At 42.8% G+C, this 26,267-nt stretch overlaps 1 long non-coding RNA gene across 1 annotated transcript; it reads right to left on the bottom strand.

Annotated features, from left to right (window-relative positions):
* Positions 1 to 2,810: 2,810 nt before the first annotated feature.
* Positions 2,811 to 25,970, bottom strand: LOC118557101. Its single transcript, XR_004927596.1, has 3 exons — positions 25,826 to 25,970; positions 25,408 to 25,505; positions 2,811 to 2,845 (listed from the first exon to the last, which is right to left on the bottom strand). It is a non-coding gene; the product is annotated as an uncharacterized LOC118557101 (long non-coding RNA).
* Between the last annotated feature and the right edge of the window lie 297 nt (positions 25,971 to 26,267).

The raw sequence follows: 26,267 nt of genomic DNA, 5'->3' as shown, positions 1-26,267 counted from the left end.
GATAATAATAACAAAAATGTCCACAATAGCTAAATATACAAATTACCCAAATTAATATGAATTACCAATAATATCTAATAATTTCAAGAAAAGTAAATTTAGCAAGAAAAACAAAACACAAAACATTAACCATATTGCATACCAAGAAAATCACAAAGTATAAATTCAGGCTCCTACTGGATTAAATAAAAAGACACATTTTAATGTAAGCAACCGGGGAAAAACACATTTGCTAAAATGTCGTAAAACCCTTAAACTCCCCTGATAAGCTATGATCTTATTTTTCACCCCCGCCGTTCATTGTTGCAATGTTGATTGCAAAAGGGGTATTCTGCTGCGTCATGCAGGGGCCCATCTCATCCGGCCGACACCTAGCCCTGCACGGGATGGAAGCCTCCCTTCGCAGCCTCTAAACTTGTCTGATTAAATAAGCTTTGATCTTATTTTTATTTTTCCCCACCATTATGCTTACTTTTATTTTCCCCCACCATTATGCCAGTTGACACGGGACGTCTCGAACAAACGCGTCGAGGGTATTCTTTTGACAAACTCCTCCCCAAAGAGCCCGGCTCAGGCTTACACTTCAGCTGTGTAAGACACTATGATCGGTCGCGTCCACTGACCTGCTTCTAGCTAAGATCCAGCTGTTTGCTTAGAGAGGAGAAAGAACTGAAGTGAAAACCCTATCTTGCCATTGTATGGTTATTAGCGGAACAAGAGGGGAGCCTGCTTGGAGATGGTATTTGTTTTTTCATTTGCAGATTCCCAATAGTTTTCTTTTTCCGTTGTTGTCATTTATGTGGATAATCTGTTTATTGTTATCAAACCACAGCCCGTTAGTGCTAAGACACAAGTTTTGATTCTAAAGAGTAAAGTTTCATACGCAGAGTCTAGGTTTATACAACTAAACGCAGAGTCTAGGTTTATACAACTAAAGTTACACGTTTGGTTATAAGTAACCCCACAAAAACACATTTCTTGACCATATGCATAAAATAATAATTAATAATTAAATATATAAAAGAATAATTAAATTAAGAATTAAATAAATGCTTAAAAGTAACATGAGTGGGTATGGCCTGGGCAACGGGAATGTGTGTGTGCGCGTGTGTGTGTGTGGTGGGGGTCAGGAAGGGGGGGTAGGAAGGGGGGGTCAGAAAGGAGGGAATGGGTGTGAATTCCGGAAGGGAGGGGGGACTTCCAGTGTGTGTGTGTGTGTGTGTGTGTGGGTGTGGGGGGGGGTCATGAATCAATGTACCATAAATTAACTTTTGACATAAGATGGGTCCTATCAGTAGTGTGTGTGTGGGCTTTTAGTTATGTGGTAACAATATGTCCCAGTATTTTAGACGAAAGATTAAACGTGGGCTGGAAGTTTGACATGATTTAGGGTTTCAGTCCAAGGTTTTTTAGGGGGTGACAGCAGTTAGTTTGAGTGAGTGGGGGACTGAGCCATACCTGAGGGAGGAGGTGAACATTTCTGTGATGAGTGTGGAGGAGATGGTTTGTAAAGAGTCCTTGATGAGGTGAGACAGGATGCGGTCAAGGACACATGTAGATGTTTTCATGCCTGTCATAATTATGAGGAGCTCCCTTGTTGACACGGGGGAGAAGTGAGACAGAGGCTGAGAGGTGAGAAGAGGAGGAGCAAATGAGGGAGGAGGAGTGCAGGCTGTGGTGACAAAAGAGGAGGACAAGTTGTTATAAATAGTGTTGGAAAAATCAAAGAAAGGAGTTCCATTTGTCATAGGTGAATGAGTTTGAGGCACTGGGTTTGAGCAGTCTGTTTACTGTAGAGAACAGAGCCTTGGGGTTAGTGGAACCAAAGTGTATGAGGTGAGAGTAGTAGGTGGACTGGGCAGTACTTAGAACATCCTTGTACTGCTGAAGGTAATTAGTATAGTCTTGGAAATGGACAGTTAAACTGGTTTTCTTGTGAAGTCTTTCCAGCTGTCGTTTATGTGACTTAATTTTATTTAGTTCAGGAGTGTACCAGGGGGCAGTTCTGATGGGGGCTAGCTGATTGAGACAGGAGGACATTGTTTCTTTGTAGAATTTGTTGAAACCAGCAGGATTTTACTTACTCTGACAGCATTACATTACAGAAACACTTGATGATGTAATGATGTTGAGTCAAATCCGGGCCCACAGCCTTCTGTAAATGAACCACAAAGTGCCACTCTCGGCTGTCTGGACATTTTCGTTTATTTCTCTGAGGGAGTTGTGCTGAAATGTCATGTGATGTAAATATTTGTGGGATACCTAAAAGGTTCTTAGCAGCAGTAAGGGACGTCACAGGGTTCCTAGGAAAAGTAGCCTCCTTTCTTACTGACTACTCTATTTAGAGTACTGATCATGGAAACCACTGATGCAGTTCTGCTTTGGCTAAGAGTGTTTTTTTAGTGGAGGACAATGTGTGTCTGAGAGACATGTAATGTCCATGTTTGCTGCTGAAAGAGACTGATGGTCTGACCCCCCTCCTCCTTTCAGGGTGGAGCCTGCTGGAGAACAATGGCTGACACCAGGTCTGAGGAAGTGTAAGTGTGTTTTTATTTGATTCATGACAACAAAGCAGCTCACATTCAACCATCTTCAGACTGTCCATCACTCATTCAGGAGTCATCATCAATAAATGATCAGTAACTGCAGCTGGGTTGTCTTTGTTCTCTCCATCAGATTCCTGTCAACTCACAATCGACACAAACACAGTGAACAGAGAACTCAAACTGTCTGAAGACAACAGGAAGGTGACACTAGTGGAGGAGCTTCAGTCATATCCTGATCATCCAGACAGATTTGATCTTCCTCAGCTGCTGTGTAGAGATGGTCTGACTGGTCGCTGTTACTGGGAAGTTGAGTGGAAAGGAAAAGTTGATTTATCAGTGAGTTACAGAAGAATCATAAGGAGAGGGAATAGTCAAAACTGTGTGTTTGGATTAAATGATCAATCCTGGAGTCTGAGCTGCTTTGATACTGGTTACGCTGTCTGGCACAATTACAAAGGAACACCAATCTCCTCCTCCTCTGTCTCTAACAGAGTAGCAGTGTATGTGGACTGTCCTGCTGGTATTCTGTCCTTCTACAGCGTCTTCTCTGACTCACTGATGCACCTTTACACCTTCAACGCCACATTCACTGAACCTCTGTATCCTGGGTGCAGGTTCTGGCCTAGTCCAGGTTCCTCAGTATTTCTGTGCTGAGTTGAGTCTAAACAAAAAAGGCTGCAGAAACTAATTAAGGGTTGGGAAGGATTCCCTTTATTTAGAGGGTCACACTTTTATCAAAAATACATTTTATATGCTTCAAGTTGAACAGTGGCTCTGTGATCACTCCCACAGTGTTGAGGGAAAAAAAATTATCTCAATACAATCCCAAAATCTATAAAAAATAAAAGCAGTGTAGTCAGTGTTGCCAGATTTTGGGAGGTGGGTTGCATCCAATTTGGCTGCTTTTGAACACATTGAGCTTAGAAAATAGTGATTTGTTGTAAAAATTTGGAAAGCTTTTCACAACATTTGGCGGGTTTTTAGAAATAATTAATAAAAAAAATTGTTGTCATTATGTGGCAGAAAACTAAAAACTTGCAAATTTTAATAAAACACAATTTTCTTCAACTAATTTTATTACTTAATTTTCTTTTTTAAATGAGTACAATATGTCAAATCCGATATCATTTATGAATAATGGTCTTTGGTTAATCAACTGTCACTATGAAACTGTATTGCTCAATGTTGTATATTCCCTAAATGCGGTTGAGTTCTACTGATGAGCTTAAAAATGTTTCAGAGAAATGTTAGATTGGTCGATACTCTGTAAGAGAAAGGAATTTTATATTAAGTCAGATTTACAACTCATGTTGATAAAAATAATTCCAGGTGATATACCATGATTGTGTGTAAATGGTTGCCTGGTTGCACATTGTGTGGGGAACCTGTATACACAACATTTTTTTCTTTCCTATAGTGCAGTTGTGTCCTAATGGCATGTTCTTTATTATGCGTTTAATAATTCTCCACTTCTAATGTCCAAGGCCAGTAGATCCTATGGTTTGGGCTGTTTTCTACATTTACGTTGTGCTTGGGCTGAAAAATATCAATCAGATTAGTTCTGTGTCCAGTCAATTGACTGAAAAGTCAAGCATAAACACTGATAAACATGAGCACTAATGTCCACCTGAACACTGACTGGAGTAAACATTAAAACTAGAGGAGGTAACCACTGCAACTACACTGAAAAAATAAGTTCCTTGGATCAACTTAAACTTCCTCCTTGTTTGGGTTTTAGTTATGATTTGACTTTATTTATTGTTAGTTTTCAGTTTCCTCCTCCCCTTCTCACTCAGCCTTCCCTTCACTCCCTCTGCAGTCAGTCACACCTGTTGGTCATTAATCAGCCAGACTCATTTCACCTGCCAGCCTCCCTATTTAAGCCTCCCTCTGCTTTCACTCCTCTGCCGGTCCGTCATCATACAACACCTACTCCTTGCCTGTCCACATGTATATTTCCTGCTACCTTTGGAACTCTGTCACCTCTACTTCTCTAAAAGGTTCGTTCTCAGCCGTGCTAAGGAACCTGCTCCTGCTCTGGTTCGCTCTCTGCCAGGTAGTGATGGTGAGATGAAGCCTCATGAGGCATTGAACCACTTGAGCCAACTGGTTCGTGAAAGGGTTCATTTCTTGGAGCTTCACACACGGAACCACCTACTGGCCAGGTGTATAATCACAGTTAGCTGTATCTTAACACGTGTGATGCATTGATTTTTTTGTCTATTATGGCTCTTGGGAATGACTTCACAAAAAGTGTAGGATGAAATCATTTGTCTACATAAATTGTGTATACACATATGTGTATAATAAAATATTGTTTGAATGTATTCTCTGTGTGTAATTATTCCCAAAATAGTAGTGTCATGTGATATGGCATGGTGTGTAATAATCAGACCTCTCAACTTTGATCAAATGTTAAGAGTGAGATTATTTGGGGGCGGGGGTTATGGTCAACATTTTCCCCTCAGCAGCAACACTGAAGCACACAGAGGTTCACGCTGCGTCTTTACGCACGATCCAGCTGCTGATGTCTCCCTCTTTTCAGCTCAATGCACTTCTAGACTGTTACAGTTTATAACATTCTCATCACCTTTCACAGCGACAGGTTTCTCAGTCAGTCGCCGCGCTGACCAGACAACTTTCTATTGCTCTCGTCAGTGCGGCGGTGCGGTGGGCGGATTTTACCCCCGTTGGTGCGCTGCGGGGAAAATGCATAACTAAATACTGTAAAGGGCTCCTATAAAGGGAACAGGGGTATTGACAGGTCTGAGATGAAGCCCCTGATGTTACAAGTTCTTTAAAATGATCCTTAAAAGTGCGCACCTGAATTAAAGCGCGAGGCAGTAGCCCACCGAAGCGCCACTGATTCTATGTAAACATACAAGAGCATGAAACACAGCTAGTAACTCTCCTATTGACTTTAACTGGCACACGTTGCTACCGATGTGAGGACATTAAACGTAGTGATTCACGTTTTTAATGGTGAACGGTGATAAAAGCACCTGCTCCGAGGGAAAGGAGGGGGGAAGAGGAGCAAGCGCTGAGGCACAGAAATACGGCGCATGTGGTTAAAAAATGCAGAATTAATAAAAACAAAACTTATAAACAGACCAAGTGGCGTTTTAAACTGCATCTGGCAAGGGAGGTCTTCAGGCTGCACGGTCTGCCAGCTGACATTGTGTCAGACCGGGGTCCCCAGTTTGTGGCCTGTTACTGGCAGGAGTTTTGTGCCACGCTGGGTATTTCAGTCTGTCCTCCGGCTTCCATCCCCAAACAGATGGCCAGACGGAGAGGGTTAATCAGGAGGTCGAGACTAAGCTCCGTCTCCTTTGCCAGTCCGACCACACCAAGTGGGTCCAGAACCTGCCCTGGGTGGAGCACGCAATTAACTCCACGCCCTCTAGCTCCACTGGCCTCTCACCGTTCTTTGTGGTGTATGGTTTTCAGCCACCGGTGTTCTCCATTGAGGAGGTGGAGTCCAAGGTCCCGTCTGCCCGGCTGTCTGCCCTGAGGTGCCAGCGTGCCTGGAGAAGGGCTAGGAGGGCCATTCTCTCTGCCTCACAGAACCAGGCCCAGGCTGCTAACCGCCGGCAGGTCCCAGCCCCGCAGTACCAGGTGGGAGACAGAGTCTGGCTTTCCATAAGGGACCTTCCCTTGAAAGTGGATAACAAGAAGCTGGCACCTCGGTTTATTGGACCATTCTCCATCTCCAGGGTGGTGAACCCGGTGGCGGTCCGTCTCCGCCTGCCCCCTGCAATGAAGGTCCATCCTACCTTCCATGTTTCTCGAGTCAAGCCGGTTAGAACCTCAAGTCTGGAATCCGCCCTTGAGGGGGGGGGGGGGGGGGGCTCTGTGATGATTCTGGCACTGGAGCTGATTCTGTTCACAGTTAATACCCCTGTCCAGTCTCCACCCCGTTGCAATCAACCTCTACTGGTTTCACCTGTCTACACCTGCATAAAAGCTCTGTCCTCGTCAGTCTCCAGTGCCAGATCGTTTTCGAGCCTTGTCTGAGTAACATTCCAGCATTGTATCTTCCTGTCTGTCCCAGCACTTGACCTCGAGCTGTAACTGGTATTTTGAGCCTGCCTTTTCCTAGCCTGTGTCTGCCTGCCTGTCTCCTGGAACCCCTACCCTTGGACTGCCTCCTAGTGTATCGGATTTTGGATTTGGACCTGGATCCCCCCACTTGGATTTTCCCCGTGTACCTCGCCTTCCCCGTTACTGGACCTGGATTGCCTCTTGACAAACGCCCTCTGGAAAACCCCAAGTCTGACTGACTTCCTCCTCAGCCGCTCAACGGCTTCAGTCTCGCCTGCGGACGGATCGGCTCCCGTGGCAGCACGTCTGTACTGCCCGGCTCTCCTCAGTATAAGGTCAGTTCTCAGCAAAGTCTCTCCGCTCACTTTATTACTGAGTCTAAACCTGTGCCTTTGCCTCCAGGAAGTTCCAGCCAGTGAGCGCGAACCGCGAGAGTCGACGCCCGTTCCCGCAGTTTGATAAAAAACTTTTTAAGAACGTCACTGACCTGTTGTGGTGAATCTTGGGTCCAGCTTTCGGTTCATTGCAGATATTCCTGAGGTGACAAAAGGAAACTCTGGAAACCGGTTTAATATGGGATTTAAATGACATGTCTTGGTCAAAAACAACACCAAGATTTTTAACTTTATTACCAGAGGCCAAGTTAAGCCCAGTGCAGCCCGAACAAGCCAAGATAAAGATGGCCAGAAAGATGACACAGAAAAGAGGCGTCGTCAGAGCTACAGGAGGATTCATCCCAGATCTCAGCAGGACAAAGAGAGGACCAAGAACCTCCATCGTCACGAACACCGGTCCAGACTGGACCCGCCTCCCCTTCTTCTCCACAAAGCCCAGAAGTTCCTTTTCTGGAATTTTCTCACATCATGAACAAAGTATTTAAGACTGGCCTACAGATGACATCCTCTCCACATAGCCATTCTGCTGTGAATAAACCAGCATTTTCCAAAGGCCTCAGAGCCTCAGATCCTCCTCCTCCACGTATCACAGAACATTCTGGTACTGAGGAACTCCAAATTACTTCGCTGTGATACACACTGGGCCCTGGCCGCACGTTTATCAAACATCACAATTTCCAGAATCAGCTTAGGCCTTTTGCCGGAGATTATGGAATATCTGTGATAATACGTGGCAGAAATAAGAAAAACAAAAGGATAAACAGGAACAAATACTTAAAAGTCATAAACTGTCAGATGCAACCTGCCACAGAGACATCATCAACCACCAAGTCATATAAACTGGGTTTATTAAACATTAGATCTCTGTCAGGAAAATCCCTTTTAATTAATGACTTCATTATTGACAATAATCTTGATGTAATGTTTTTAACAAACATGGTTGCATGAATTTAGTGAAGCAGCTATACTGATGGAGTCAACACCTCCAAACAACAATTTCCTTTGTGAGAGCAAACAGCAAAGGAAAGGTGAAGGAGTAGCAACATTGTTTAATGATTCAATAAAGTGTAAAAAGGTGTTTTTGGGAAAATTCGACTCTTTTGAGCATTTGGCTCTCAAGGTAAAGAGCCCGGTACGAACTATGTTTCTGAATGTGTACATGCCTCCTAAGTCCACATCAAACCTTTTTTAAGGATTTTAGTGACCTGCTGTCTGTGATATGTGTTGATTATGACTGTTTAATTATTGTGGGAGACTTCAACTTTCATGTTGACAGCCCTGAAGACAGAAGTGCAAAAGAACTGTGTGACACACTTAGAAACTTTGGTTTAACTCAACATGTTAAACAGCCAACACACAAACAGGGACACATATTAGACTTAATCATCACTAAAGATTTCTAAAGTCAATGTAACTGATGTTGCCCTATCTGATCACTTCTCTGTTACCTTTGAAAGCATAATCTCCAGTGACTCATTTAGCCAAAGGGACATCGTAAGAAAACGCACCTTTAAGGACAATGCCACGGAAACTTTTATTCAAGCTTACTCTGCTACTTCAACCTTGGGCTGCAACTCAGTAGATGAGCTAGTAGATAACTTTCAGTCTAAAGTCTCAGACATCATTGACTGTGTTGCTCCAGTTAAACTGAAAGTTGTTTCTGGAAGAAAAAATCTCCTTGGAGAAATGCTCCAGCAGTTAGAGGTGAAAAAAGGGAATGTCGAAAAGCTGAACGCAGGTGTAGAAAGAACAGACTCCAGGTTCACTATGACATCTATAAAGAGAGACTTTACAGATATAACTTACAACTGAAAAATGCAAGAGAATCTTTCTTCTCAGAGATAATCAAGAAAAACATTTATGATGCTCGTGTCTTATTTGCCACAGTCGACAGATTAACAAATCCTCCTGTGTCCGTGGCTTCAGAACTCCACTCCACCAGGGCCTGCAATGAATTTGCTAACTTCTTTACTGAGAAAATCCAAAAGATTAGAGGATCAGTTTGTACATCCATGCCAACTCTAGAACCAAAGCTGTATCCAACTGGGACTTATCCTGACCAAATGTCCCAATTCAGCCAAATAAACTCCAAAATCTTAGAGGAGATCATTCAGCAGCTAAGTTCCTCCTCCTGCTGACTTGATGTTCTACCCTCAGTTTTCCTTTAAAAAGTTTTGCCTGTCATAGAGTCTGATTTGACTCAGATAATAAACACGTCCCTTCTGTCAGGTGTTTTCCCGCAGTCCCTAAAAACAGCAATTATCAAACCACTGTTGAAAAAGAACAATTTAAACAAACTTCTACTCCAAAACTTCAGGCCCATCTCAAACCTCCCCTTTATCAGTAAGATGTGGGAGAATTATTTAACTATTAACCTTTAAAAGAACGAAAGAAAGAAAAGACTCGAGAAAATGGCGTTCCTTTTGTCTCGACAACGAGAACTCTTCTTTATTACACCTGGAACGTGCAAACGGGTTCCAGCAGAGCGTTCTAAAACATTCATATCCAGTACTTGCCTATTTAAGGCTTACAGATGTGTGTGCGTTAAACACAAGAGTCTGTGTGTCTCCAGTGATGTGTGTGTGTTACACGCTACTGACGTCAATTGGCAACAGGGCTTAAGTTCTGGGAAGTGTTTATCACAGAAAGTACAAAAACAGAGCGATTAATTCCGCTGCTTGGAACAGTACAGTTAAACAATGAAAACCAGATGTTTTCCTCTCTACTCCCATCGGCGAGAGCCAGAAAAAAGGTCAAAATGACCCTAACTCCCATAAAGATTATTGAAAAAGCTGTATTTCAACAATTAAACACCTTAACTACGATCAGCCGCTTTGACGTTTTCCAGTCTGGCTTCCGTGCTCACCACAGTACAGAGACCGCCCTTATCAAGGTTTTTAATGACATCCATATAAATACAGACTGTGGAAGAAACACCGTGCTGGTTCTGTTGGACCTCAGTGCAGCATTTGATACTGTCGATCACTCCATCCTGTTAGAACGCCTGGAGAACTGGGTCGGCCTTTCTGGTACAGCACTCCACTGGTTTAAATCCTACTTAAAGGACAGGGACTTTTTGTATCAGTAGGTAACTTTACATCAAAGATGACAAAAATCACATGTGGGGTTCCCCAAGGGTCCATCCTGGGTCCCCTCCTTTTCAATATCTACATGTTCCCTCTAGCTCAGATAATAAAAAACAACATCATCAGCTACCATAACTATGCAGATGACACACAGCTTTACATCACCATGTCACCAGGTGACTATGAACCAGTTCAGGCACTGAGTAAATACCTAGAAGAAATTAATGCCTGGATGTGTCAAAACTTTCTTCAATTGAATGAAAACAAAACTGAAGTAATAATCTTTGGACCAATAGATGGGAGATCAAAAGTTAGCACACAGCTTCAGTCACTTCAGCTAGGAACCACTGATCAGGCCCGAAATCTGGGTGTAGTGATGGACTCAGACCTGAACCTTCAAAAGCATCTAAAACAATTACAAGGTCAGCTTTCTATCACCTGAGGAACATTTCCAAGATTAAATGACTAATGACTCAGAAGGATCTGGAAAAATTAATCCATGCGTTTATATTTAGTAGAATTGATTATCCAGATCTCCCATATTCTTTAAATTTGATATTTCAGGTTCAGGTGATAGAAAGCCGACCTTGTAACTGTCTTTAGATGCTTTTGGAGGTTCAGGTCTGAGTCCATTACTACACCCAGACCTCTCCTCTATTGGTCCAAATATTATTACTTCTGTTTTATCTTTAATCTCTTTGCTGTAACATCTGTTTCTAACACATAATCACTTTTAAAACATTTTCTGTTGCTGCACATCACGCTTGGGAACTCCTCGTGTTTCACGGTTTGCTCTCTTGGCGTGGTAGAAGGGTGCTAGCCTAGCTTCAGCCTAGCCTAGCTTTAGCTCCACAATGGCTTCCTCTCCTACTATTACTTCAGCTTCTCCGTCTCTGACTAAGTCTCCCCTTATCTCCTGCTCTCTGTGTCAGATGTTTAGCTATTCCTCTGCCTCCTTTAGTGATAATGGTACTTGTAATAAATGCAGTGTTTTTGTAGCTTTGGAGGCGAGGGTGTAAGAATTAGAGTCTCGGCTCCGTGCTATGGAAAGACCAGCTGATAGCCGCCCCTCTGCTAGCGCGGAGCCACATAGACCTAGCGTTAGTTCACTTAGTGGTCCTCCAGAAGCACCCGAGCAGCCGGGTGAGCAGGCTGGCTGGGTGACAATTCGTAGGAAGCATAGCTCTAGATTTGAGCCCCCAGTTCACCACCAACCCGTCTGCATTTCTAACAAATTTTCCCCACTCAGCGACACACCCGCTGAGAAGCCGACCCTGATTATTGGGAGCTCAATAGTCAGAAACGTGGCACTAGAGACACCAGGGACCATAGTTAAATGCCTGCCAGGGGCCAGAACGGGCGACATAGAATCTTACCTAAAACTGCTGGCTAAGGATAAGCGTAAATACAGTAAGATTGTTATTCACGCTGGCGGTAATGACACCCGGTCACGCCGATCGGAGGTCACTAAAGTTGGTGTTGCTTCGGTGTGTGAGTTTGCTAAAGCAATGTCGGACTCCGTAATTTTCTCTGGTCCCCTGCCTGATCTGACCAGTGATGACATGTTTAGCCGCATGTCATCATTCAACCGCTGGTTGTCTAGGTGGTGTCCTGAAAACGACGTGGGCTACATTGATAACTGGAGAACTTTCTGGGGAAAACCTGGTCTGATCCGGAGAGATGGCATCCATCCTACTTTGGATGGTGCTGCTCTTCTTTCTAGAAATCTGGCCGGATTTATTAGTTCTCCTAAATGCTGACAACCCAGGGTCCAGACCAGGAAGCAGAGCCGTAGTTTAACACACCTCTCTGCAGCTTTTATACTTTTACCCATCGATTATCCTATTGAGACGGTGCTTTCCCACGGCCAAAACTTAACAGATCAAAAACTTATCTAAAAGGAACAAATCATAAAAACCTAATAAAAATCAATACGGTTCACCTTGAACCTAAAAATAAAACAATTAAATGTGGTCTATTAAATATAAGGTCTCTCCCTCCAAAGACTTTATTAGTTAACAAATTGATTTCTGAAAAACAGATTGATTTGTTTTGTCTCACAGAAACCTGGCTACAAGAGGACTACGTTAGTATAAATGAGTCAACTCCCTCCAATTATTCAAATTTCCACATTCCCAGATCTGTGGGAAGGGGAGGAGTGGCAACCATCTTTCAGTCTGATTTATTAATTAGTCCCAGGCTAATTAATAACTACAGTTCTTTTGAACACTTAACCCTCAGTTTCCCTCATCCAAACTGCAAAGCAATAAAACCTCTTCTGTTTGTTGTTTTGTATCGTCCACCAGGCCCTTACTCTCAGTTTTTGGATGAGTTGTCAGATTTCTTATCTGATTTGGTGTTAAATACTGATAAGGTTATTATAGTGAGTGATTTTAACATCCATGTTGACACTGAATGTGATAACCTTAGTGTAGCCTTTAAAACTATCCTAGATTCAATTGGTTTTGCTCAAAATGTGCATAAACCGACGCACTCTTGGCTCCATACTTTAGACCTTGTGCTGACATATGGCATTGATTGTGAAGAATTAACAGTATTTCCTCACAACCCTGTCCTATCTGATCATTTTTTAATAACATTTGAGTTTAATCTAACTGAGTTCTCCACCCCCAAAAGAGGGTTCCATTATAGTAGATCTTTATCGGATAATGCTGTATCAAAACTTAAAGAGTCTGTCCCCTTTTTATTATCCTCCGTATTGCAGAAATGCCCTGTAGATGGCAGCAATGTTGTTTCTTCCAATTCACAAATAGATGTCTTTGTAAACGGTATGACTTCGTCATTGCGTTCTGCATTAGACAATGTAGCTCCCTTGAAAAAGAAGGTGATTATTCACAGGAAGCTGGCTCCTTGGTTTAATTCAGAGCTGCGTTCCTTGAAGCACAATGTTAGGAAATTGGAGAGAAAATGGCGCTCTACACACCAAGAGAAATCCTACCTAATCTGGAGGGACAGTCTATTGTTGTATAACAAGACCCTTCGCAGAGTTAGAGCAGCATATTTCAATCTGAAAAACTCACAGAGAAAGAAATTAGAAGGATTTTATTGATACAATATTTTAAGTCTTTGGCGCTCAGACCTCGGCAGGAACATTAATGCTGAATTATACTTTAATATGCATAAGTAGATGTATGAGAACAGGGATGTTCCCCCCCCAGGTCTGAAACTGGTGGTGGAGTGGAGATAGAAGAAGTTTGTTCAGTCCATATGGTGATCTGTTTAAGATAGATGTCCAACTTGATAAACACAGGTTTGCATGAACTGTCCATGATGAGCAAGCTTGAAGCGACTGTGGAGAGGAAAAACTCCCCTTTGGGAAGAAACCTCTGGCAGAACTGGGCCCAACATGGTGGTCTTCTGCCGGACCAATAACAGGCGATAGGGAGTGATGAAGACTGAAGGGAGAAAACACTCTGATGGGTTGAGGATGGAGGAATGTCTTGGAAGCTAGATGAACTCAGCTATGATGGTGGAGAAGGGGTTGGGGGTGGGTTGAATCGGACATCTGATTCGAAATCCAACATGCAATCCGTTTGCGCTTGCTGGTTAGCAGGCTGAGACGTGGATTTGAAGTTGCTTTTACGCTTTCTAGCGTACGCTTTCTTGCGGAAGATGTCTTGCGTATGCTTTCTTGCGGAAAATGTCTTGCGTATGCTTTCTTGCGGAAGATGTCTTGATTATGCTTTCTTGCGGAAGATGTCTTGATTATGCTTTCTTGCGGAAGATGTCTTGCAGATGATGCACATAGAGAAATGGGTGATCATGACAAGATGCGACACAGGTGACATGATGCATAACAGGATGCATAACAGAATGCTTGACGCAGGCATGAAAGAACACATGACAAGACGCAGGACCAGATACTACGAGACGCACGAGAGAGTGCATTGCAGGATACATAAAGAATGCATGAAAGGATACATAACAGAATGAGTGACGGGATAACTGTCAATATGAGTTGCGATATGAATGAAAGTATACATATGATTAATGATGATATGAAAGAAGCATGAAAGATCAACTATATGATAGGAGAGTTACGAACTGTGATGATTATGAATGATAAACTCAAAAGTTTCAATCCACCACCAGTATTTGCAGTTAGATTACCTTAAAGCCGAGAGGCATTGGGCAGCTAAAATGAATGGAAGCTCAGAACGATGTGTGAGGCATGATGATGACCGAGCCCATTGTTTGAGTGATCAGGAACCTGTGAAACAATTATAAAGAACCCCCCCCCAAAACCTACGGATGGCAGCATCCGTAAATTTTTAAACACATCCACGACAGAAAGGCATTATAGAATATATTTCGATCAGGCGAGAAGCAGACCAGACGGTCAAAACGGCAGCTCTCAACCAGAGGATCCTGTTCAAGAAGGAAAGAACAAATTTAGCGAACTCTAGCTGCCTGGAAATAAAGCATGACTCTGGCAATGATACATTTGTGAGATTGAGGTGACCAAGCGAGGAGGGCAGCTGACGGTTGAAAATAACTGATATGGGATGAGACTGATATCTTGTGAATTCGAGAGCTGAACTGCAGGCAGGAACCATGCTGGAACCAAGTTGAGATCAATACCTAGAACTCGATTTGCAGGCCGACAGGTTTAATTTAAAAAGGACAAACTGAGAATAGTGAAAGGAAGATCTAGGAGAGGAAGTGACCACAAGATGAATGAATGAAGAGGATGAAGATGGTAACATGACTTAAGACATAATTATCAAATAATGTTTGCTTAACTCATGAATGCATAAACTGCCGAGCGCATAATAAATGCTGTCATTAACGGATTAAGCTATTAAGCTCATTCCATGGTGTTTGAAATGAAAATACTTAGATTCTTACTACATTCTGATAAAACTGATGAACTTCATTACTTATTGGCTTAATTAGCCTCACCAGTCTGCAGACAGGATCCGAAATTTAAACTAATGTTATACAATAACGGCATGATAAATAATTGATCTCGGGTTGAATTCTGAACTGTGGTATGGGGAAGGTAACAGGAATTCTGTCCTGCTGCAACATGAGACCCTCAATGCTTGGACGCCTTTCTTCCCACCGGGTCCTGCTGAAAACCCTCTTTACAAATAAAACCTACCTCCCACAGACAAAGAGCTTTCTTTCTTCAGCTCACTCCTGCAGACTTTTTTAGCAGCTCTCACAGAGCAGACAAAGAAGGCCACCCATGAAGCCTGGTCGGCCCTGACCAACACACAAGCCAGCAGCTGGGAAAGGTGTCTGGCCAGCCACGCTTGATCCAAGGTCTGCTAGACTCGACTGTCTGCTTCAGCATCTGGAGAGGCTCTCATCGCCTGGGGAACATGTCCGAGCCATTATTTCAACAAATAATGTTCTGTTTAACTTGGCCCGCATTGTGAATAGATTGAAATACATGCAAATGACTCGACTCCATCCCATGTTCTTGAAATCAGACTCTCAGTGAACAAGGATTCACAGAGTTATCCTGATCAACCACCCTTGTTTGACCTTTCTTGTTTTGTTTGCAAATAGTTCCTTAGCCTCTTTCTATCTTCATTTTGCCCAGTAGCCCAATCAAGTCTCACCAACCTAGCAAAGAGGATTCACCAATTGAACATTGTGCTAATTCAGGCACCACAGAGAAAGCGTGCTCCAGACGGGCAGAGAAGAATGAAAAGGAGAAGCAGCGTAGCTTAATGAGAGGGCCGTTTGCCGCGAAGGCCTACCAAAACAGGGCCGTTTGCCGCGAAGGCCTACCAAAACAAGGCCGTTTGCCGCGAAGGCCTACAAAACAGGGCCGTTTGCCGCGAAGGCCTACAAAACAGGGCCGTTTGCCACGAAGGCCTAACAAAACAGGGCCGTTTGCCGCAAAGGCCTACAAAACAGTGATGTGGAATGGGAGATGAAGGTGAGGTGAATGGTGAGGTGAGGTGAGGGGAACGGTGAGATGGATGGTGAGATGAGGTGAGATGAATGGTGAGGTGCTCGGCCGGTGCTCGGGGTTGCTGCATGGCTGATGCATGGGGCTGATGCATGGGGCTGATGCATGGGGACATGAAAGAATGAATGCTCATGACATGAAGGACACAAAACAGGCACGTACAGAGTACATGAGGAGTAGGAGACGGGCACATGGCAGGGCACATGGCGGGCACATGGCCGGGCACGTGGCCGGGCACATGGCAGGGCACATGGCAGGGGTATGAGACAGGTACGAGCGGGGTACAAGACAGGGCACGAGACAAGGCACACAACGTAGCACGTGGCAGTGCACGATGAAAGTAGGTGAAGAGAATTTGACAGAATACTTTATGAATGCCTGGCCAGAGCAGCAGAGCTCGTGAAGGGCACAACAATTGGTATAAATCGCTGGATTTAAAATGCACTTCTGAAATAAAATGGGTTAAGTAACAACTCAACCCTACTGTCCGGTTAAACTGAACGTGAATGACATTGAAGGTACTTAATGCGGACGGATTGCCAATAGTAAGTCTTTGAATGACGAAATCAGAGATTTAAAATGCTGAGACATTTGCTAATACAGCCTGCAGGTTGATGATAAAGGGGAGACGAGAAGAACGTTACCATATCAAAGATAGTAAGAGAACACAGGAATGGGAAAACCAAAGAGGAAAAATGGTAAGGTTAACATTTCAACTTACAAACTTAATTAACACTTAAAATCAAGCATACTATGGACAAGAAATTACTGTAGAAAATATGAACAATGAGTTGAATTAGAATGACATAATTATGAAATAAGAGAAGATTAATGAAGTCCATCACGAACCATACTGCAACCAGTAGGTGGCAGTAATGCTACTACAAGCCTGTAGCCAACCGCCAAAACCAGAAGAAGAAGAAAACGAAAACAAACAGAATGGATGGGATACTTCTGCCTAACAGACGGACAGTTCAGGAGCATGATGAGCGAAATGCATGTAATAAGAATGAAAACATGAGTGGATACGTGTTACCTTGAGCTGCTAGGAGTGGGCATGAGAGGAGATCAGACTGAAAGTTGCGCAGGACGATAGCCGCTCTCGGCTACGAAGCAGAGCGGGACCGGAGCTGAGTCAGAGTTGTGACGGCGTCTACGTCGCTTGTGAAAAGCGGGGATTTGCAAGTTCATAGCGCCAGGAATCGGAGCTGATGAAAACAGAGGTTGGGAGACGGAATGAGACGCCACGGCGGAAGAAGGCCCGCTAAGAGAGCAAATCCAGGTCAGTGCTGGTTAAGATATGCTGGAGCGAATACAGAGATTGCAGAGGATGGATGCGCGGCTAGATGGCGTTCCTAAGAGCAGCAGGATTTGAGGATGAGTTGTTATCGACTTGAATCGGACATCTGATTCGAAATCCAACATGCAATCCGTTTGCGCTTGCTGGTTAGCAGGCTGAGACGTGGATTTGAAGTTGCTTTTAAGATGAGCGTGGGATGCTGATTGGCTTCATGGAGGTGCGGTTCGTAGCTGATTGGCTCACATCAGAGGCGTATCGGACTCTGATTGAATGGAGGCAGGCGATGAGTTTCTTCAATTGAACTTGCGCCTTCAGCTTCATTTTTCATCATTAATTGAGGAGAATAAGAATAATCCTAGATTTCTCTTCAGTACAGTTGCCAAACTTACCCAGAGCCACAGCTCTGTTGATCCATCCATTCCCTTAGCTCTTAGCAGTAATGATTTTATGGGATTCTTCATAAATAAAATTGATTCCATTAAAAATTAAATAATTGGCATTCTCCCAAACATGATTACCTCATCCTCAGTAAGTGAGGCAGCATTGTAGGAATCCTTAGAACCTGTGCAGTGTCTGAACTGTTTAAAAGCAGTAGAGCTTTCTGAGCTATCTAAAATTTTAGCTTCATCTAAACCTTCTACCTGTATGTTAGACCCGATCCCAACCAAGTTGTTTAAGGAGGTATTCCCTCTGATCAGTGGTCCTATTTTAGACATGATTAATCTATCCTTGGTAAATGGATATGTACCACAGGCTTTTAAAGTAGCTGTTATTAAACCTTTACTTAAGAAACCATCTCTTGATCAAGATGAGTTAGTAAATTACAGACCTATATCTAATCTTCTTTTCTTATCTAAAATTCTTGAGAAAGTAGTTGCTAATCAACTATGTGAACATTTACAAAGTAATGACCTACTTGAGGAGTTTCAGTCAGGCTTTAGAGCTCACCATAGCACTGAAACAGCTCTGGTGAAGGTCACCAATGATATTCTCATGGCCTGAGATAATGGACTTGTGTCTATGCTTGTCCTGTTAGATCTCAGTGCTGCATTTGATACAGTTGATCACAATATTCTCCTACAAAGACTTGAGCATACTGTAGGGATTAAGGGAAAAGCATTAGGCTGGTTTAAATCTTATCTGTCGGACAGATTCCAGTTTGTCCATGTTAATAATAAATCTTCCTCAAACTCTAGGGTCACTTGTGGAGTACCACAGGGTTCAGTCCTTGGACCAATTCTATTTACTATATATATGCTTCCGATTGGCAAAATTATCAGACAGCATGGGATTAATTTCCACTGTTATGCTGATGACACTCAGCTATATTTATCCATAAATCCTGATGAATCCAATCAGTTACTTCGACTGCAGTCATGTCTTGATGACATCAAAAGCTGGATGACTTTAAATTTCCTGCATTTAAATTCTGACAAGACAGAAGTTGTAATCTTTGGGCCAGAGTCTTCAAAAAATAAAGTTCTTAATCAATCACTTAATCTGGATGGCATTAACTTGGCCTCTGGTAATAAAGTTAAAAATCTTCACTGCATGAAAAGTGTGACTTTCGTCACTATGCGGCACTGTAGATTGTCGTGGAAGTTCAGGTTAACGGCTGTTCACGGTAATTTGCAGTCAACACCGAAAACTGCCATGAATTGTCAGAAATTGACGTGGCAGTTGTCCCCCCATGACCCCCCTCCTCCTAATTCTAGGGGAGGCTTTAACATGTAAATGAAAATGCTGTGAGCTATACAAACGCAAATCAGTGTTGCAGGGGGAGGTTTCGCCTTTAGCAAGACAGAGCCACATTTCACAGACTTGATGCACAGAAGAAGTGATGTGATGGCATTGTCAGAAATCTTGAAGGTTGATTGCCATGACAAAAGCATCATGGCCAGAAGTTTCATCAACAAGTCTCCTGGTTTTTCACTTGTGGACTGATCACTTCGTAAAATGTGTTATTTAGTTAGAAGTTATAAATTTACTGAAGGCTGTGGCTGGAAATAATTGGGGTGCAGATAGACAATCATTATTAAACATATATAAGGCTCTCATGAGATCAATAATACATTATGGCAGTTTTATTTATGGAGCAGCAGCTAAAACAACATTACAAAGAATAGATAGATAACAAAGTAGGGCTTTACGTATATGCACAGGAGCCGTGAAAACACCTATCAACGCTCTTTTAATAGAGACTGGAGAAACTCCACTGGAATTCAGAAGAATGAAATTAGGTTTAGTATATTGGATGAAAATTAAAAGTAGTATGGATGAAAATGTAACTTCAACAATTTTACAAACTTGTTGGGAATAAAAGGACATGCCAAGAATGGTGTCTTAAAGGATAATTGGGAAATAAAGGAAATATAAAGGATATTTATAGATTAAGGAAAGCATTATTTATTTATTATTTATCATCTTCAGAATACAAAATTAACAAATAGAATTTAATAGATGTAAAACAGTGTTGCTACACACTCATTAACAGTAGGTGGCGGTATGCACCTTAAAGTTGCTTGCGATCCGCCATGATAGAAGAGAAGAAGAAGACGAAGAAGAAGAAGAAGAAAAAACGTGCTGAGCGCTCCGCTACTGTGTGTTCATGTCCTCTTCTGAGCCTGAAGATGAAATAAAACCACAACTGCTGGTAAGTGATCAATGGCTGGACCACGTCTCGCGTTCAACTCGCCTTCAACTTGCAAGAACAAGCTTTATTAAAGTGTATTTTTTGTGATTCACAGTAAGCAGGACGCCGTCTTCACAACTCGGAGACAAATTGCAGGCGCTATGAACCGGAGCAAGGGTAAGATTTAAAGCAGTGCTCTCAACTCTCACGCATTGACCGTGTGACACACGCATTTCACTGACTTCACACGCTCACACGCAACACATGGCATTTCACACGCAAACATGGAATTTCTCACGCATAAAAATCACAAAGCCCATCTGGGCTGCGGATGACAAAACTCCGCCTTCTGCTGAGCTGTTTCGGTTTCTTTCACAGCTTGTGGCCATCAATAATTCCTGCTGCAGTTTGTGTTAACAGAGCAGCAGGAAGAGTGATCAGAGTTATGAATAATTTTAGTCTTAACAGTGGTGAAAGTGAGCCGGTAAGGTCCTGTACTACGTACACAGGAGGGGAGGGGGGGGAGCTGCTGCCAGATGACCGGTTCATTCAGAACCAGTCATGGCTGCACGCTGGATCATAAAACAGTTCTGCTAACCAGATGCAGTTTAAAACGCCACTTGGTCTGTTTATACGTTTCGTTTTTATTAATTCTGCATTTTTTAACTACATGCACCGTATTTCTGTGCCTCCGCGCTTGCTCCTCTCCCTCCCCTCCTTTCCCTCGCAGCAGGTGCTTTCTGGGCGTCAGTGCGCCCAGAGCGCACTGACGAGAGCAATAGAGATTTGTCTGGTCAGCGCGGCGACTGACTGAGCAACCTGTCGCTCTGAAAGGTGATGAGAATGTTATAAACTGTAACAGTCTAGAAGTGCATTGAGCTGAAAAGAGGGAGACATCAGCAGCTGGATCGTGCGTAAAGACGCAGCGGGAACCTCTGTGTGCTTCAGTGTTGCTGCTGAGGGGAAAATGTTGACCATAAAGGCTTGATGAAACTCAGCCTGAATCACCAATCAGGTTATAGATTTAAAATGATAAACAACCCATTGATGAATGTGTAACAGTATAATAATTCGGTCAATAACTTAATTTTATTCAGTATTATTTGAACAATTGTGTATTTTTTTATGTCTTAATCCGTTAACTGAACAATAAAGTATTAATACGTCTCTTTCTCTTTTTAACAAAAGTAATACATGTCTACTTCATTGTCTGGTGGGATAAAAATGAGATGGAGTTGACTCCACCGGCTCTTCCAGGGTCTGGTTAGCCCCGCCCCCAAACAAGCCCCGCCCCCCACATTAGCATAATCTCACTCTTAACTTTTGATAAAAGTTGAGAGGTCTGATTTAAAGAATATGCTTTCATTCTGCGGTAAAAGGAAATAGATACGGATAGATACCGATCATAACTGTACATTTTGTTTTCACAGACTAATCTCGCCTCATAATGAGGCGGTGACCTCCTATTTGCTCGGAGCAATAACTGCAAGTCCAGTGTAAGTGACTTGTTTTACTGTTTTCTCCTTCCTTGTTACTGTGACTTGCGTTTGACTTTTATTCATACCACTCTCATTTAATTGTTTTCCAGCCGCTTGTAAGACGTATTATGAGACGGTACGCAGGAGCTGAAGCTGCCAAGAGTTCAGCTCGGAGTTGAGCTAGAAGAAAGAGGGTAAGACTTTATTTGGTGACTATTTTTCAGGTGCATTGATAGATGTGTTGTGTCCATATGCAGTGCATCCCATCGCATAGTACTGATTTATTTATTTTTTTTTTTTTTTTGTTTGTTTTTACAGCTGCTGGAATCGAGGCAGAGTGTGCAGGCAGATGAGGAAGTGGAACTCTGGAAGTCCGCCACCATCGACCTCATGTCTGGCGAAGAAGATGGCGTCATTGGCGGAGTCTCCGGATGGATTGACGGCCGTCGTCATTTCGTTGGGTTGTGTGCAATTCTGTTCCCCTGTGAAAATCTGTTTCCCCCGTGTCAGGAACGCGCTTTGCAGCCATTTTCCCGGCGCTTCTAATTGATTTCTCGGTAAAACAACTCATATAATCATGTCAAGGTTGTAACAGTCAGTTTAATCGGCAGCTGTTTACAAAATTGTAAAATAAAAATAAATAAACGAGGTCTTCTTACGCTGTTTTGTTTTATTTTGCAATTTTGTTAAACAGTTGCCGATTAAACTGAATGTTACAACCTCAACATGATTATAGGACTTCTTTTACCGAGAAATCAACTAGAAGCGCCGGGAAAACCTGCTGCAAAGCGCGCTCCCGACACGGGGGAAACAGATTTTCACTGGGGAACAGAATTGCCCACAACACCGGATTTCTCTGAACTCTGTGAAGCCGCAGTCCCGGTTAGAGGCGATGCCGAAGTACAGAGCCACGCACAGTAGGCGTCTGCACATCGGACCTGCCTTGGAGAAAATGCTGCCAGCATTTACCTCCAACCCCGAGGCGGCAAACAGACAGTTCACGGAGTTGTAGTTTTTGGATACGCATGTGTGGGCAGATCCTCGCGTTGTATATAGTTGTGTTTGTTTTAATAAAGCTCTTTCTTTGCATAAACATCTTCCTGGCAAATGTTCATTTCCTGTATAAATTCATTCATGTCTTTGATGGTAGCCTAATAATAGTGTAGTAGTGTAGGATAACATGAATATACAGCATAATATGAATATATATATATATATATATATATAAATAAATATATATATATATATGAATAAATATATATGAATATATATGCCAACCAATCACGAGTAAGAACATTCAAGCCTGGCCTGGCCACGTGTGGTTTTGCTGCCAATCACGAGCGATTTTACTTGTTTGAAATAGTGGTTTCAGCCAATACTGAGTAGGTTATTCAAGCCAGACCTGGCCAGCCGCGCGGGTTCGCTGCATTCATATGCTAATTAGGGCCATTAGTACAGCTGATCGCTCTCCACATACGTCATAGTCCGGTTCCGACGATTTGTGGCACTGACAAACGGCAACAAGCGCGGGTTGCAAATTGTCGTTAACTGCCGAAAATGAGGGAGATCTGCGGTAGTTTACGGGGACGAAAATCTCACTTTTCGTGCAGTGCTTGGTGTTGTTTTCGACCAAGACATGTCATTTAAATCCCATATTAAACAGGTTTCCAGAGTTTCCTTTTTTCACCTCCGGAATATCGCCAAAATTAGAAACATTCTGTCCAGGAGTGATGCTGAAAAACTAGTCCATGCATTGTTACTTTAAGGCTGGACTATTGTAATTCTTTACTATCAGGAAGTCCACAAAATGCAGTTCGAAGTATTCAGCTGATTCAAAATGCTGCGGCAAGAGTTCTGATGAAAATCAACAAGAGGGATCATATTTCTCCAATTTTAGCTTCCCTTCATTGGCTTCCTGTTAAATCAAGAATAGAATTTAAAATTCTCCTTCTAACGTATAAAGCCCTTAATAATCAAGCTCCATCATATATCAGAGCTCTGATTACCCCGTATGTTCCTAACAGAGCACTTCGCTCTCAGACTGCAGGTCTGCTGGTGGTTCCTAGAGTCTCTTAAAGTAGAATGGGAGGCAGATCCTTTAGCCATCAGGCTCCTCTCCTGTGGAACCAACTCCCAGTTTTGGTCCGTGAGGCAGACACCCCGTCTACTTTTAAGACAAATCTTAAAACTTTCCTTTTTGACAAAGCTTATAGTTAGAGTGGCTCATACCCTGAGCTATCTCTATAGTTGTGCTGTGATAGGCCTAGGCTGCTGGAGGACATTAGGGTCTAATTTTCTCACTCTACTGATTTCTACTGTTCTTCAGTCTACTGTTCTCCAGTTTTGCATTGTATTACATTGAAATGACTGTCGTCATTTCAGCTTTTAACTTTTTGCTCTCTCTCTTTTTCTTCATACTAGGTACACCTGGTCTGGCGTTCTGTTAACTGTGACATCATCCAGAGAAGACGGCTCACCCGCTACTACCATCTAATGTAGAACAGATTACTAGATCAATGTGTGCTTTTGTGCTTTTTTGTCTCTCTTGTTGTGTCTCTGCTCTGTCTTCTGTAACCCCCAGTCGGTCGAGGCAGATGACCGTTCATACTGAGCCCGGTTCTGCCGGAGGTTTTTCTTCCCGTTAATGGGGAGTTTTTCTTCCCACTGTCGCTTCATGCTTGCTCAGTATGAGGGATTGCAGCAAAGCCATGTACAATGCAGACGACTATCCCTGTGGCTCTACGGTTCCCCAGGAGTGAATGCTGCTTGTCGGGACTTTGATGCAATCAACTGGTTTCTTTATATAGGACATTTTTGACCAATCTGTATAATCTGACCCAATCTGTATAATATGATTGAACTTGATTTTGTAAAGTGCCTTGAGATGACATGTTTCATGATTTGGCGCTATATAAATAAAATTGAATTGAATTGAATTGACGTCAGTTCAAGAACACCGAGAATGCACGAATCGAACTTGCATTGAAACACACATTGTTTACATTGTACAACCGGTACGGCAAACAAGGATATATGGATGTTTTCCGGGATCTTCTTTCACACACCAAATCTGCTGATCCACTTCTACTTTGAGCAAACGCTTATAAAAAATATCGGCGAACTAATTACAAGATAAAATGCCTTCTAGGTGCGTAGTTGGTGGCTGTAGTTTCGCTTATAGGCCTGGTGCAGACCGCGGTGAAGTTGGTTTGATATTGGACATTCAAGCTCTGCGGAGTCAGCAGGATCTAGCTCATGGTTGATCCGTTTGATGGACTCCGATTTCGGCCAGCGTCTTTCAGCTGCTCTCTTCTCCCATACGCGGTGGGACCGTCAACAAATCTTGTTTCTCAAGAGTGCTCCGCTGACTCCGCGGAGCTTGAATGTCCAATGTCAAGCCAACTTCACCGCGGTCTAGTGCAGGCCAGAAGGTAGCACTACATACTTGGCCGGTGGATCAAAAGATCCGAAAGAAATGGGATAAATTCGTAAAAGAAACGCAAAAGGACCGGATTGCCAGCAGTGACAGAAGTGTTTTATGCAATTCACATTTCACGAGCGAGGAAAGTCGTAGTGTCAGCAGACAGTGTTATTGCCGGATGCACGGTACTAGTTCTGTTTGTGACGTCACATTCTGAAACAGCCCGATTGAGGAATGTTCGGGCTCATTCGCATATACAGCAAGTTTTATCAAAATTACTTCTAAACGATGCACATAATTCACATATACAATTCTTTACTCTGGTGACTATTTGAATGCATCTGCGTTAAAATGCATTTTACGTGCGACTTAGACTTAAGGATCATGGGTCAGGTTTATCTTGAAGAGATCATTGTACAGAACAGCAAATGCTTATTGATGTCTATCTGAAAAGTAACCAGTAACATGGCAGTACATTTAACTGAAATTGTAAATGCTCTATCTGCAAAATTATGACATAATTAGCTAAACATTTTTTAGCAGGAATGTTTTAAAACTCACCTGTGGGGTGGGTGTTAGCTGTAAAATCACATCAGTCTTCCTCAGCCAAACCATTCCTCCAATCCTCCTGGCGGGTATCAGTTGTTTCGATTGCGCCCCTGCTGTCGTGAAGTCAGAACGACAACTTTTAATGTATCACGTGATACGTGATGGAGAAGCCAAGCTTTGCGCGGACGACCGGCGGAGCGGAACGCCTGTTTTTCACTGCCATTCACTATATGCATAGGCGATAGCGCTGCTGGAAACACTGCAATTGAGACAAAAGGCTAAAACTCTCTCATTTTAGCTAATGTTAGCTTGCAAAGATTACATTTTTCAACAGTTTTGTTTTAGCTATAAACAGTAGAAAACTCATAGGGAGACCTCTTCAAATCCCCTATTTAAATCAGGGACAAAATTGTGAATAATATTAACTTACTCTGTGGACACTGTGGAGGACGTCAGGCATCTCCAGGTATCTATGCAGTGAGCTGAGCAGATTATCCTGTGACTGATGGGCTGGAGTTTACAGTTTTCCTGCACTTTTCTTTCACAGTATGTTACTGTTTTCTGCAAGATGGAGATGCTCCCCCCCCCCCCCCCCCCCCAATAGCACCACTACCTAAGTCAGTTTCTCCAAATTACGTCACAAAAGACCACCGTTAACCCTAGCCGGACGCCACACTGACGATTTTAGACCTCAAAAAAAGACATGTTAGAAAAAAATAAACAGAAATCACAAAAATAATGGAAACAATCTCCTCTGATTATATTTCTATGACAACACAAAACTTATTTAGTAAATTATGAGCATAGCTAACAATATTTTATTAAAATTCAAAGTCGGATAGTGTACTTACCAGCCACAATTAAACGTGGAG

Source organism: Fundulus heteroclitus, chromosome 22 (genome assembly GCF_011125445.2).
Source record: "Fundulus heteroclitus isolate FHET01 chromosome 22, MU-UCD_Fhet_4.1, whole genome shotgun sequence".
Lineage (NCBI taxonomy): Eukaryota > Metazoa > Chordata > Actinopteri > Cyprinodontiformes > Fundulidae > Fundulus > Fundulus heteroclitus.
This window is presented reverse-complemented; position numbering and strand designations above follow the sequence as displayed.